At 47.9% G+C, this 15,618-nt stretch overlaps 1 protein-coding gene across 5 annotated transcripts in view; it reads right to left on the reverse strand.

Annotated features, from left to right (window-relative positions):
• PKNOX2 (PBX/knotted 1 homeobox 2) overlaps nt 1–15,618 on the reverse strand; it is a 267,859-nt gene that overhangs the window by 183,635 nt on the left and 68,606 nt on the right. For 4 of the 5 annotated variants that reach the window (XM_032285049.1, XM_032285050.1, XM_032285053.1 and 1 more), the window contains exon 2: nt 13,524–13,594. The exons of the other annotated variant lie outside the window; for it this stretch is intronic. The gene's annotated coding sequence lies outside the window, so the exon portion shown is untranslated. The remainder of the gene's footprint in view (nt 1–13,523; nt 13,595–15,618) is intronic. 5 annotated transcript variants of the gene reach the window in all.

A 15,618-nucleotide genomic window follows, 5' to 3' on the forward strand; every position in this document is an offset into this window, starting at 1 on the left:
ATACCAAAATCCATGGACACTCGAGTCCATGATATAAAATGGTACTGTATTTGCATAAAACCTATACATATTCTCCTGTATACTTTAAATCATCTCCAGATTACCTATAATACCTAATACAATACAAATGTGATGTAAATAGTTGTTGTACTATATTGTTTAGGGAATAATGACAAGAAAAATCTGCACATGCTCAGTGCAGATGCAGCGGTCCATTTTTCTTTTCTCCAAATACTTTTCATCTGCTCTTGGTTGAATTCATGGATGTGGAACGTGTGGATACAGAGGGCTGGCTACTCTTGTTTACTTGCTGCACCATGGTTCTCTAGGTATATTATTTAGAGGTAAATTATTGAGGACTAAATCAAAGTCAAATTTTAAAATTTTTAAAGATTCTCCAATAGTATTAATCCATTTAAATCAATATAATTCCAGCCAGACTTATTTGCAAGTGGCTGCCATGTGCCAGGCCCTGGAGATTCCCAGGGGAAGGGGATCCCCAGCTGTTACAAAATTCTACCAGTAAAAATTTTTCATGCACCCTCAAAATGTACCCATATAAACATATGTGTGTATATATATGTGTCATATATATATTATATATAATATATTGGTTATATATGTTATTTATAATACATATATTATATATGTTATATGGATGGAGGATCACTTGAGGCCAGTTCAAGTTCAGCCTGGGCAACATTGTGAGACCCATCATATAAGACACATCATATACTGGTAGAGAAGTGTGGTTTATATATAATGTATATATTATAACATATATATGTATTATATATAACACATATATGTATATATGCTGTATATCATGTATGTTATATAATGTATCTTATATGTGTTATATATAATACATATATACATTGTATATAAGCCACACTACTCTTCCAGTATATGATGTGTCTTATAAAACACATTTCAAAAATAGAAATCAAAGTAAAATAAGATTTTTTAAAAATATATAAGAAAAGTTGCAAGATTTTCTTCTCTTATTCCAATGGCCCATCTTGCTTACTCTGTTTTGGAGACTTCTCCTGACAGAGCTGCTGTGCAGAAGTAATTCCAGTCTGCTCAGTATACCAAGCAGAATTTAACACCTGTTTTCCTTTTGCTGGCCATAATATCTAGTTTCCAGTAACTAGTGACAAATTGCGTTCAGGTTCATTAGAACCCTGGAGCAGAAAACTCCAAGCAGTAGAAGAGAGAAAAACCCAGACACCTCCCTCGAGACAAACAAGAAATAGTCCTGTTTACTTGTTCATTTGGGAAACATCTATTGCAAATTTAGAACTTGCCAAGAGCTAGGGCAGGTGAAGTGAGGCCTACAGAAGCATCAGCCATGGACCCTGGACCAACGCAGCCCAGAGGAAATGGACAGACACAGATACACGTGGATGGTCAGTGGCAGGAGGCTCAGGCCAGGGGCTCTGGGAGGAAGAAACTGCCCTACCCTGAAAGATCTTCTTAAAAGACTTTGTGGAGGAGGCAGAACAGGAGCTGGGTGGGAGGAATTTGGCCATGTGGAGAGGGAAGAAAGACTTTGGGAAAAGGAAATGTCCTTGGCAAAGATACAGGGGCAATACATTAAGGGTCATTTCTCTTCTTAGTCTGCACACCTCTGGAAATTCCCATATCTTGAGGCTGGGTAGGGAGACAGCAAATCCTTACTAGAATTGCAAATAACAGAGACATGGAGGGGCTCTCAGACTGAACACCCTGGAAACTAGAGTGAGGCCACTGCTCTTACAGCCTCTCTTCAAGCATTCCAGTGAAGGAGGCTGCTGAAGTTGTCCAACAAAATAAGAATTTATTGAGTGCAAAAGGCTAACGAGAGGGGAAGGCATTCCATGAACCCGGCGTTCTCTTCTACTGCGGAGGGACTGGGCATGGTCGGCCCTGCAGGCGAGGCAGAAGAGATGACCCCAGGGCCTGTGCTGGCTCTAGGACTTCATACTTTGGCTTCTAGTGCCCTTCACTAGAGCTAGGCACCTCTGGTAGAGATGACATAGAAACGCAGGATGAGGAAGAGTCTCAGGAAGATGCTTAGCGGGCACTGTGTACTCAAGGAAGATGAGCCCAGCACAGATGTGGTCACAGAGGTACTCCTCATCAAGAAACTGGGTTCCAACCAGGTAATCCTGGGGGGTGGAGGGCATTCTAGGCAGAGAAGACCTCATGTGGATAAGCAGAGAGGCACAAAGGGGTACAGAAGCCCAAAATCCTGCCAGGAAAGGCAGATGGTTCTGGGATCTGGCAATTCCAAAGAAAGCAGAAACTGTCGGGGTCTGGGAGGAGACAAGAGGCCCAGGTGTCACTTTCAGGCTGACCCCGCTGTGCCTAGCACTGGGTACTACACACAGCCGATGATTAACAAATGTGTTTTTATTGTAGATTGTCCTTTCTAGGAAGTAAGGGCTGGGATAAGCAATTTATTCTTATAAAGCCCCAGGCAGTGCCACACTGAGATGCATTTATTAAAGTCTTTTGATGAGACAGTGGGAAGGAAAGAGAACAGGAAAGTGAGGACGGTGAGCTGAAGCAGGAGTTCCCCATCCTCACCTCCACAGCCTCCCTAATGCCCAGGATCAAAGCACAGGGTCTAAGAGGGGAAGGTAGATAGGAGCCGTGGAAGAGAAAGCAAAATGCACAGGGATGTCCTGAGTTGCCATCTAGGGTCAAGCATGCCTAACATTTCCCTTAATATTCCCAGCACCCCTGCGGTGTGAGATCATTATTATTCTTTAACAGATGGAGAAACTAAGGCTATGACATGGTTATAGCTGGTCAGAGGGAGGAAGTGGGAGAGCAGGCATTTGAGCTCAAGTTCAGTGTCCCTCCATTGTACCATCTTCCTCTAGATGCTGTGGTCCTGCCCAGACCACAGCGCAAACTGGGGAAGGGGAAAAAAGAGATGGGCGCTAGTCGGGGAAACCCAGCTTCATGTCCCAGGAATAATCCTGCTATGGTTAGAACATTTGTCTCTTCCAAAACTCACATTGAAATAATTGTCAGTATGACTGTATTGGAAGGCAGGGTCTTCAAGAGGTGTTTAGGTCATGAGTGTACCACCTTTATCACGGGAGTGGGTTTGTTATTGCAGGAGTGGGCCCCAGTCCCTCTTGCTGTCTGGCTCTGCCCCTCTCTTTTGTCCTTCTGCCATGTGATGCCTCCCACCATGTTATGACACAGCAGGAAGGTCCCTGCCAGATGCCAGCATCTTAATCCTGGACTTCCCAGCCTCCAGAAATGTGAGAAATTAATTCCTGTTTATTATAAATTACCCTATCTCAATTACCCTAGCAGCATAAAACAGACTAAAACACCTTCTGTCTGTTCTGCCTGTTCCCTGGAAATCTCTTGGGAAAACCCCAGGAATTGGTGACGTTCTTCTTCCTGGGGTCTGGAGTCCACAGTAGCCTCCTATCTCCTTTCCACCTTGATTTCTTGCTCCAATCTTCTTCTACATTTTGCATCTAGAAAGATAGCATTCACCCTTAAAAAAAAAACCCTGGGACTTTCCCAGGCTTGGCATCACTTCCCTCCGAGTAGTTGGGAGTCCTGGATTCTAGTCCAGCCTGAATTTCAGTTTTCCCACTCAGTACTGAGAAACTCAGTGACAAATAAGGCTCAGCAGCCTATGAGCTTCTCCTTCACTCTTCAAACTTCTTTTCCTGTTGCTCCCTGCCCCATCTCTCAAAACATCCCCTTCTCCTGGTGAGTCAGCAGCAGCCTGAGCCTACCCTTCATAGGTCCTCAGAAGTCCCAGGATAAACCATCCTAATGGGGGCAGGCTAGAACCAGGGCCTCTGTACAACCCGGTCAGGTCATGCTGGTCAGGGGATTTGCAGAAGCAGCACCATTCCTGATTAAAAGCCAAGTCCAACTGCCTCATTTGAGAAAGACCTCCAAGTGCAGTGGAAAGCACAGTCATGGGAGTCATGTAGACCCAAGTCTGAATCCCAGTGGCTCTGCCGTCTAGCAGTGGAATCTTGAATGTGTTGCCTGGCCTTCTGAGCTCCAGTCCCTGGGTCATCCTGACTCAGGGCTGGTGGACGGTGACCACAGATAGCGTCTGTGAAGCACTTGGTACAGGCCTACCACACAGCAGAAACTATTCTCCGATGCCTCCTAGGCTAGTGTATTCCTGAAGTATAACACTTGACAGTCATGGGGATCACACGGTGTAAGGGAGGAGAAGGTGCTGCCCATGCTCAGCCAGTCACCAAGGCTGAGTAGTTTCATGATAAAACAAACACACCTTCCAGCATGGAAGGGCTCCCCCAGGGAGAGACCCAGAGGGGTTGCTTTAATTTGATACACTTTTTAAAAAATTGGGTTTAAAGTTATAAAACAGCAACAGCGAACTCCTGCCTCTGCAGGTACATGGTCCCAGGTGGGGAGCTGTGGCATTAATTAAATTTACCCAACATCCCCCACAAGACCAGGCGGTCCCAAGCCCAGACACCACCACCCCCCGCGTGGTCTCCTGCACAGGAAGTGGGTCCTCACAAGTCCCAGCCTGGAAAAGGATCCACCTTGTAGGCTAGTCTCACAAGCACCCCACCCTCCCCCAGATGCCCACCCCAACCTAGCCTAATTCGGTCCTAAGTATTCCTAAGGTGCCTTCCAATTTCCCGCTGTAATAAATGGCACAGAATGCAAATGGAGGTGGATGTGGGACACAGATGTTTGCACTAATTTAATTGAGGGAACACCTTGGATTAAACACTTTGCAAAACACTCACAAATAGGTTCAGTGCATTTGGTAATGAAAAGCCTCCCAGCCCCCTGGCACTTTGCTGAGGCTGCCTGGGGCTGGGAGTGGGAGGGCATGGGGGGAGAGGCCCAGAACAGGCAAGAGACAAGATGCCTCCAACTCAGGGGGAAGGCGAAGGAGCCAGGTCCTTGGGAGGGCTTACAGCAGATTCTCCCCAGCTGGGGCCAACCCCACCAAGAGACAGATCTGGAAGGGCTGGGGATTAGGGTAGGCAGTGTCTGCATGCCCAGGTGGGGAACTGCTCACCTCTAGAGGTCAGCAGCAGGCAGATGCCTCTCCATCCTCAGGTCCATCCCCAGGCCCTGTGACCCCAAGGAAGATCAGCCTCGCTGACATTTGGAGCATGAGGTTCGCTGGGAAACGTGGGGGTGATTTGCAAGGTATTACTGATCTTTCTGCAGCTTCTTCCTCCTCACCTTCCCCTGTAGCTCAGGGTGCTTCAGAAGCTCCAATCCTGTGCAGCTATCAAGCTCGGACCCTTCCCTTCACCTTTCATCCTTCCATCCATTCATCCACTTGGCTCTGGGGCTCCAGCAGTGAGCGAAGCCCAGTACCTGCCCTGGCAGTGCACACTGGGAAGGGAGGCAGGCATTGAGTCTCAGGTACACTGTGATAGACTCCCTCATGGCAGCAAGCTTGGTAACCTGGGTGCCTGGAAACAGTGCAGCAACTACAGCACAAGAGCTGAAAAGACCAGTGGAGAAAAGGGCGCAAAGCATCCCTGGCAGAGGGAACAGCATATGCAAAGATAACGAGGTATGGAGTCCAGGCAATGGCAGAGACTCAGGAAGACCATTTCCATGGGCCCACTTGGGGGACAGGTGGCTTAACTGAAGATGGCCCACTTTGCCAGACTCATCCTTCCACCCCAGGGAAGGTCCACCAGGAAAGGGAGAAGGCAGGGGCCTCTGGGTCGAGCCTCCAGGCCCCGAAAGCTCCCACTGTTGGCCAAATCTAGAATCAGTTCCTATAATAATTGCTCTGCAAGTCCCAGAGTTCAAATCAGGCCTGGATGATTTTACATTCCTGAAAAGAGAATCCCTAATTTTCAAACACGGTGATCACTTCAAGTGTAATAACCATTATAGTAATAACCTCTTATATTTATGCAGTGCTTTATACTTTATAAAACACTTTCACATATCTCTTTTAATCCTCCACCATCAACCCTTTGAGAAAGAACAGGAAATATTATTATTCTTGCTTTCTAGATGAGAAAATTAAACCCCAAGTTCCCGGCTAAGTAAATAACAAAACCCAAGTCTGTCTGACACCAAAATGCAAACTTGTTCAATCCTTCACATATGCATTGCATTCACCAAGCGTTTGTTGAGCACCTACTGTGTACCTAGAAACACTACAGGCTTAGCAGAGCATGATGGGGATGTTAGTATGATTGCAAGCCTAGATAAAGAGACAGACCATGGACAGATGTGCCCCAACAAAGAGCAACAAGCAGAGCATGAAAACTCAGGAGCCAAGAAGGACACAAAGTCACTCTCCTGAAAGACTGCCTTCCTCACACACAACCCTCCCTCCTCCCACCCCTGGCCTGCATTGCCCAGGAAGACCTGAGCCATTTCTCCTGGGCTGCCCCATCCCCAGCATGGAATGCCAACTCCTCCATTCCTGACGTCCCCCACCAGCTGGGCAGCAGTCCAGAACCAGTAGCCAGAGGTCACCCTGCAGGGCTTGTGCACCACTCAGGCCCCCAGCACATGCAGACACACACAGGCAGGTATACACGGGCATCCCAGCACATCCATGAGCCCTGGCGTCATGGGGAGTGAGAATAGGGCAACTCCCAGGGCAGCTTAAGTTCCAGTAAGGATGGATGGGAGGATGGGAAGGAGGGGATATGGGGAGAGGAAACTATGAAGTATAGGAGTGTTTAACCTCTCTACAAGTAGATGCTCCTGGGTCCCCCAGTGGGCCCAGTCAGGGGGACCCAGTTACAGACCAACACTGCCTTGCCCTATAATGACAACAGGCAAGCCTCAGTTCCCTCTGCAAAAATAGTACCCACCTCACATGTGAGCATGTGTGAAATGAGACAGTGACACGCCAAGCACAGGGTCTCCACATGGACAGGGAACCACAGATGAAGTGCCCCCCTAGCCCTGTGAAATGAATGTAACGAATGGATGGGCAGCTACCTCTGCATGGCCTCAGCAGAAATCGGTCTCCTGCCCCCCACCCCCACCTTCACTGTCCATCCTGGAGCTTGGGGGGCTTAACTGGAGAGTGTCTCTCCATCACTCCACCACCTTCTCCTTGAATCACACATTCATCCTTTCTCTTCATCAACCTCGTAGGGTGCCGGTTATGGCCAGGAACGATTACAAGGTACTGGGATTGAAAGATGAATGGGATTCAATTGTTCACTTGGATAGACAGACTAATAATTATGTTGGAGTCTTGTGATGGTCTACAGGCAAAAGAATGCAGCAGCATAGGGATCGGGGAGGCAGGGAAGTCCTGTAAGGAGGAAGCCACGGAGGAGATAAATGAGCAAGGGGTGCCCAGGCTGAGGTTAGTCCAGTTAAGCAGCATGTGCAAAGGCACTGAGGCATAAAAGTACACAGAGTATTTGTTGGAGGAGATTGAGCAGCCTGGCATACTTGGGATATCAGCTGTAGGGGTGTGTGTGCACCTTACTGTCTGTATTTACAGGGATGGGGAGCAGCTAGGGCGTGAGAGATGAAGTTAGAAAAGTAGGCCAGGGTTGAATTGTGAAGCCCATGGTCAGCCAGTCCAAGGAAGCTGAACTTCAACCTGTGGATAGCAAAGAACCACTGGGGGTGGTCCAGCATGGGGATGGCGTGGACACATGTCACAGCAGCATTAATTAGGCTCCAGCTATTGCAAGCACAGCACTAGGCTCCTCCAGACACAGGAGGCTCTCCTTGGCTGGCTCTGATGATAAATGAATCTAACAAGGTATTTTCCTCTTTGATTCATGCAATTATCCCTGGAGAAATGGCTAGCTTTGGAGCAATTTGTCGTCTCTGAAGAGCCAGCCTAGCTGGCTAACTGCAAATGAAAGAGGAGGGGATCCTACACCATCACCAGCCCTCACAGCCAGGGACACTGGGAGCAGCACTTGGAAACCCTTCAGAACCTCCTTATAAGCCTCCTGGTTCTCTCTTCTAGGATTTGAGAAGAACCTGAGAATGAGTAACGGAAGTGACAGGCACCACAGAGAAAGAAAAGAGAAGGAAATTCTTTCAGGCTGGACAAGGATTTACAATTGCATTTCTGTGGATAAAGAAAGGAGATTTGGGTGGTGGCAGCAACCTTGCAGCTTCCAAACTCTGCTCAAAGCCTCTTGCCCTGCTCACAGCAGGAAAGGGTCTTTCCCTCCACCTTTTCTCTCTCCTCCCTCCTTCCCAGCTCCTCTCCAGAAAGGTTTACGGAGAAGACTCCAAATAGCCCCCTCTCCTGCAGGCATAGTCACACCAACTGAAAGGAGATTTAATTAGCAAAATCTCGTTAGGCAAACGAAATTATCCGTAAGACAATACTCTTCTGGACAGGGGGTATGATTAAACAAAGCCATTAATTGAGAGAGTCGCCTTGGCAGTTCCCCTAGGCGTTCATCTCTGGGCAGGCTCCACTCTGCCTCCTTGGGCCAGGGGAACAGACTCTTTGCCTCCTTTCCTGCCCGGTCCACCCCCTCCCCACTCCATCTCACTCTTCCGGGGCGCCTCCAGTTGGGGCTGCAGACCTCGGCATCTCATCAATCGGCCTCTCTGCCGCCAGATTCCTGCTAAAGTGCCTTGATTGCATAATGTCTATTTGCATAATGTAAATTGCAATCTCCTAGCTCAGGAGGCAGGAATCATAGAACAGCCATTATTTTTTACCACTCCACAAAAATTCTACATTTAGAAAGCAGATTTGCAGCTCAGAAAGCCTAAATCTGAATCCCCCAGAAATGCCATTAAATCACACCAATTAAGTCGGACCAACGAAAAGCCCTTGTCACTGCTCTCTGTACACTCAAGGACTCCCAACCTAGATGGAGGCCATGAGAACCGGGAGGCTGGGGCCACAAGGCTGGAAGCAAAGCCAGAAGAGGCAGGAAATTCTGTCTTATAAACCTTAGCACACACCCTTCGAGCATAGGTTTCCATCAAGATCTGGTCGAGTGGGGTGGAACGAGCCTGCTGTTCATTGCCTGATTTCTTGTGGGCACACTGTCTGTCTGTAGACGCAATCTACGGAGGATAGAGAGTGTGTGAAGAAGAAACCTCCACCTTTCGCAAAGGTAATGGGAAGATCCAAAGTGTTTCACATGGGGTAAAACATCTGCCCTTTTAGTGGTTTTTTAATAACCTTTCTCTCTCCTTTCAAGTCCCCTCCAGCCAACTGAAAGAAAAAGTGAAGACAAACCCTACTCAGGCCAGGCTGGGCTGGCTGGCTTCTGAGCTCTTTTTGACAGCTGTTTCCTTAGGGGTCACTGGGGTGAGGGGTGAGTCACAAGGCCTTTGGAAAGGGGGCATTCCCTTAGACAGCCAGCCAGGATGCCAGTTTCTCTGCAGCAGTATACCTGGCTAGTGTTTTGCCTCTTTATTGCTCATTCAATATTCATTTGTCAAAGGGCAAGACGCTAATGTGTATTATTAAAATATCAATAGTTTATGAGTGAACTTTTATGGAGACTACAGTTAAAGCCAAGATTCTTGACTGTCTCTGTCAGAAGCAATGGAAAGGAATAGCCTTTCTTTCCAACTCCACTTTTTATTTATTTACTGGGTGAGTGGATGGCTGAACCCTTAGTGAGTACCTATTGTGTGCCGAGAATGGCTCTAGATACATGCACATGCAGGATTTTATTGAGCTCTCATAGCAGTCCTGGGAAGTATAGACAACCCCATTTCCATTCCAGAGAAGAAGAATCCAAAGGCCAAAGAGATGTGCCCAGGATCACAGGGGTGCTAAGGCTGGGCTTCAAACCTGAGCTTTGTACTTCAAATCCAACATTCTTCTCCCAAGCTGAAGCCTTGAAAATCTAAATGATCTTTAGGTTTGTATGCGTCTGTTTCCTTCATGTGCCCAAATTAAATGTTAGTTTCCTGACCTAAGTTTCACAAAAGGGGACAGAACAGGAAATCATTCCATACTTTCACCTAGACTCAACTCCATAAAGTACACCTACTTAGATATATCTAAGCAAGTTCCCCAAATCTTATCTGCACATTTGGAATCTTAGAAATGAAGGTAACATTGGGAGTTTTACAGAGAAGTAAACTGAAGCTCTTCGTGTCATACAAGAAAATAGTGTAAGCCTCAAGAATAGAGAGTCCTAAGTTGAATTTCAACTTTGCTACTTCCTAGGGTATTCCCCTTGTTCTCTGAGCCTCCTCTCCTCTTCTGTAATAGAGATGATAACAGCATCCCATAACATAGTGTGAGAGTTCAGTGAGAAAATGCACCCTAAGTGTTTGCCTAATGCCTAGCATGTAGTAAGTGCCCAATAAGTGTTCATTACTATTAATAATTAATGTTACGCTGATGTGGAAGAACCTAAGACTCTCCCTCCAAATTCCAGCACTTTTTATCAAAACCAAGTCCACTTACCCCTCTCGTGCCTGCCCCCTCCCCTTTGGTGTTAGCCTTCTCAGATCTCTGCCCTTTGGGGATATGGGCTTGTTCTGTTTCTACTCTTTGGTTGCTTGTGTTTTTTCTCTATCCCCTTAAGTCACAACAAGGCACCCAGGGCACCTAGATCCTCTTCCAGGATTTAGCTGCGTCTGGGTCAAAAAAATGGCAAAGGAAAGAGACTTGAAGGGCACAACCTCCCCAGGACATAGTATGTGGCAGAGAGGAAGGAAGGAGAGCAGGGGACATGAGGTCAGGGAGGAAGGGCTGCCCAGAATTCTCCAGCTACAGCACAGCCCGTTGTAGCATCTTAAATCCTGACCCTTGTGTGAAACCTGCCCCAGCTTGGACGTCCACGGGGATGGAGGTACACGGAGCCCTGAATGTGAAAGAAGGGCTCAAGGCTTGTGGAGTCCTAGCTCACAGTCTAAGACTCCTCCATACCTGACACTTGAAGCTGTGAGTTGCAGACTCAACTCACTCTTCCTGAGATGGACCCTGAGGTCGAAGCTTCTACCAGCTACAGGACTTGCTAACACCAGCATGGCCTGCCCAGGAAGGAATCCTTGCCTCATCTCCAGGGGCCCTTTCAACTCAAACATTCTGTGAATCAAGGGACAGTTTAATTTATCTAAAGCAGGAGTTCTTTCGGCTGCCTTTCCAGGGGAAACAAATCCCCCCAAAGAACGGGTCCTTTTATTCTTTCTGGGAAACTGATGGGGCTGTGCCGTGCCAGACCACTAACTTGATGAGTACTAATTGTGGTAGGCTGTATTCTCTAAAGACGATTGCAACAAGATACATCCTATTCCTCACACTATTCTTTCAATGTGTTGTTGATACTCCTTGGAGAGATGGAGGAGAGGGTGTTTATGTTCCCTTCTCTTAAACCTAGGTAGACCTTTGCAACTGCCCCAGGTGAGAGAATGCAGTGACTGTGATGCTGCTTGCCTTCGAAGGGCAGGTCCTAAAAGGCAACACAGCGTCCACTTGGCTTTTGCTGTCTCTTCGATGCTCACCCTTGGAATCAGGCTGCCATACTGTGAGGAAGTTCAGGCCACGTGGAGCTGTCACATGGGTCTGGCCAAGACAGTCCAGCCAACCTCTCAGCCAACAGCTAGCATCAAAGCCCAGAATGGCGAGGGAGTGAGCCTTTGGATGATTGCAGCATCTAGCTTTTGAGCTGCCCCCACTGAGATTCCATGGTGGTGCCTGGTAGCACAGAGACAAGCTACCCCACCATGCCCTGTCCGAATTCCTGACCTGAAGAACAAATGATGTTAACCCATTCTGTTTTGGGTGATTTGTTACGTAGCCTAGAAATGGGATACCATTAGAATTAACTGGGAATATTTGCTGTTTCCCTCTCAAATCCAGCCCTCACTGGCCTTGTCTCTGAAACTTCAGACTTTTAGGCTCTTCCCTCCTCAACTAGTCCCTATCACTCTCAGCCCGCCTCCCCCTCTCCTCTTCTTCCTTTCCCTCCAAAAGGCAGGATCCCCATGCCTGAGGCTGCCCTGGTAAACCACTCCCTGAAAGATCATTTGAATCTTCCCATTTCAGAGCCCTGGGACCTGAAGAAATCTGCATTTCCTGGCTCCTCACTGCAGGCCCAAGACTGTGTCCCTGCCAGGGGGCTTTCCTGGGGTGTGGTGGCCAAAGCCTAAGCCGAGGTGCCCTGCTGCCCTCAGGGATGGGGAAAATGTGCAGGCCTATTTCCCCCATGCTCTCAGCTCTCATTAAGGTTCACGCTCAGCTTGTTCCTCATACTTGACTTGACTTATGAGGTCCCTCTAACCTCCGATGCGAGGAGACATTGATTCTCACAAAGGTCATTATCTTCTAGTCTGCCCCTCTGCCCACCCCCACCCCACCTCCTAGGCAGGCTTTCCTGGAACAGGATGGAGGGAGGCACCCTTTCCCCCAACCCCTGGTCTGGAGATCCGACTGCTCCGGAGCAGGGCTGCAGAGGAGGTGCCCCGGGAGCCCAGGCCCGTCAATCACACAGGCGACCAGCGCTGAATCGCAGGCCATTAGGCGGGAGGGCCGGCGCCCTGCTCACTCACCGGGCAGCCATCGGCAGGATGTTAGCCGATCGCAGGGCGGCCATTCTTATGATTTATTCAAATACTCATTACAGTCAATCTATTTTTACACAGAGGTGAAGATGTGCGCTGATAACGGTTAATCATTTATAATTCCATGGACTGGTTGGAAGCCAATGTACTATCAAAGTCGCCGCAGCGGCAGCTCAGCCTCAGATAGCTCCAGAAGCAGGGTGGGGAAGCTATGCAGGCCCAGGGCAACCCAGTCATCCAGGTAACATTCACTAAAGAGCGACTAGGCTGAGGGTGCAGTGGGAAGACCAAGAAGTAGGAATCCCGGACTTCACCCACCAGGAGCTCATGGCCTCACTGGAGAGGGCATGGTAAAGTGACAGCCAGAGTTGGAGACAGATGCTGGGGACAGAGGCAGGGGCAGCGCCTGTGAATGCTGAGGAATTTCAGGAAGGGGGCAATCACTTCCAGCTGGCATTACCAAGGAAGGCTCCACGAAGGAGGCTGGACTTAGGCCAGATCCCACAGATGGGTAGACTTTTGCCAAGTGGGAAGAACCAATATGAGCAAATTAGCCTAAGTAAGAGGTCGAGTTATTACTGGGCTGATGGAAGGAGCGGTCAGCAGCATTTCCTTTTTTCTCCCTCACGCCTCCCCAGAAATAACCAGATGTAAGAGCTATAAACTTGCCCAGTTTGAGAACTGATGTTGCCACTTCCTCCTCTCGCTGCCTCCCAAGCTTAGCCCACAGGCAAGAGTGGCTGGGGTCTGGGTCGGCCTTGCAGACTCAAGACCTTCCTTCTCCAGCACTCATGACACATGTAACACATCAAGTCTACCTTAATGCACAATCAATATAGTCTAATTAAATAGGATGTCATATTACAGGGCCTCTTTGTCACATTCAGACATAATCTAATTAGAGCTCCGCTGTATTTTACATTCTGACTAGCTCATTGTTGAGTGTTTCTCTTGCACAATGCATGGCTGTTAAAGATCAGGTTCAGGGCTGGTCTTCAACCCATAACCTTATTGAGTCAGCATGGAAAATGCCAATCAAAGTTACTTACAGTTCACAGCCCCTTTTCTGGTGAGCGGCATGGAGGACAGAAAGCCTCAGAAGTCCTGCTCCAGACTTCACCTGCCAATGAAAGAAAACATCTTTATAGACTATGTAAGATGCTGCAGAAGTAAAAGCAAGGGTGGGGATGGGGGTAAAATCCCCAATCCAGGCGGATTTGGCTCAGGAAAAAGGCCAGGGCTGGTAGACATGTGCCTGCAGTGCTGAGTGAGAAAGCTTCCTAGCAAGGGACTGCTGGTGCAAAACCACTATTGTTTAGAGAGCTAACCAGGGCAGAGTGAGAGGATCATGCCCTCCTCCACCTGCTTGGTGCCTCCACTTCTTAGGACTTGTATCCCCTTCCCTATAGGACTACCAGAAGGAAAAAAAAAGGCTCATGGTTGTCAAGTGCCCTGAGCTGACCAAGGCAATAATTAATTACTGCTGCCTCCTGCCTGTTGGAAGACCCCATGGAGGGGAACAAAGCAGAAAGGCCCCTGTGAAACTTTGCAATCTTGACAGGGAAGGCTGCAAAAACACAAGCAAACAACAACACTGACCCTGTTGTCTACCACAGAAATATGAAAGTCCTGTTGCAGAAGAGAACTTGCAAGTAAAGGTGAAGAGTCCAACAGGGCAGGAAGAAAAATGTGCATGGAGAAGAATAATGGGGCAAGACTGGAAAGATAAAAAATCTGACTGCTTTTAAGTCTTTCTGGGATAAAAAGACTTTTATTTTGTAAAAATAAAAACAGTCAACACATATTTATCAGTTGTCTCCTCTGTGATCTACACATGCTGAAGCAGCAGAAATAAAATCCATGGGTCCTGTTATAAAAGCACTACCTCCACATCGCTGGAGAAGGGAGATCACCCGTGTAAAAGAACGCCCAATAAGGCCAGACTGTATATGAAGTTGTGCTAAAGCGCAGAGAAGCGATGCCTATTCTCTCTCCACAGAGACATGAAGCCTGCAAGAGTTGGAGACTCAAGGGATTTTTCACGAGGAGGTGGAATTTGAATGGGTTCTTGGCAGACTGGACAGACAAGAATTGGCTGGTGGGAGGGAGGAAGAGGGCATTCCAAAGAAAGGGGCTCTCTGAGCAAGGGCCAGGAGCAGGAGAGCATGGAGGGCCCTGCGATGACACAGAGACTGGTCCACCTGGAAGACACTAGAGGAGAGGGTAATGCCAGCTCAGCAAGGTGGGGCCAGAGCATCTAGGGGTTTTGGTGTCAGGTAATAGACGGCAGGCTGGCCTGTGGCTCGCAGAGACATTGAAGTTTGTTCATTCAGCAAGGACTTGACATCATGTAAAGCCTCACATGTCCTGGGCCTCTTTAGTACTTTCCCTTTAATTAAGACGAGCAAGTCTTTTTGGAAGAAGGTGGAATTTTAGTTAGGATTCAGGCATGGGGTATAGTGAGATGTGCTGAGGAAAACAAATTGTCTCTCTTGTTCATGATGACTTCCTCGAGGCAAAGGTGTTTCCTCTGGGGCTGTGTCCTTATACCTGCATGATCAAGGTTTACAGATCATGGAGGCGCCTCAGAGGTAGGACCAGACCACTGGACTACAAACCACTGAGGAAAAGGACCATGTCTTCTGCATCTTTATATCCCCAGAACCTAGCAGAGCGCCCAGCCTGTGCTGGGTTCTCAGTAAATATCTGCTGAAATGTTGAATGGTGGACTGTGATCCTTCCAACCAGAATCCACCACCAGCACCTCAGAACCAGCCTGGCTGGCAATGGGTTCCAACTTGTGTTATTCTAAACTACTTACATATTACTACTGAGCATGATATGAACTCAGCACATGAAGTCTCTAGATTAAATTACATGGAGCTGTATGCTGTATCCCTGCCCTCTGTGACTGTCCGTCTGAGACACCTGTGACTTGAAAGAAGATATGGCAGACTTTCCATGTGCACATGACGCAAGGCTGAGAAAGGTAACTACTGTGCTGGAGGGTTAGATTCAAGATCATCATAAAACTTTTAGCAAGCTAAAATAACAGGCCAAAAGGAAAAGGTCCATTTTTCCTATACCAGTTTTTATTTCTTGCACAATAACATCCTGACAACTACAAATAAAACAGTTTTGAAA

This window comes from Sapajus apella, unplaced genomic scaffold, assembly GCF_009761245.1.
Source record: "Sapajus apella isolate SASKATOON/1434 unplaced genomic scaffold, GSC_monkey_1.0 scaffold16, whole genome shotgun sequence".
NCBI lineage: Eukaryota > Metazoa > Chordata > Mammalia > Primates > Cebidae > Sapajus > Sapajus apella.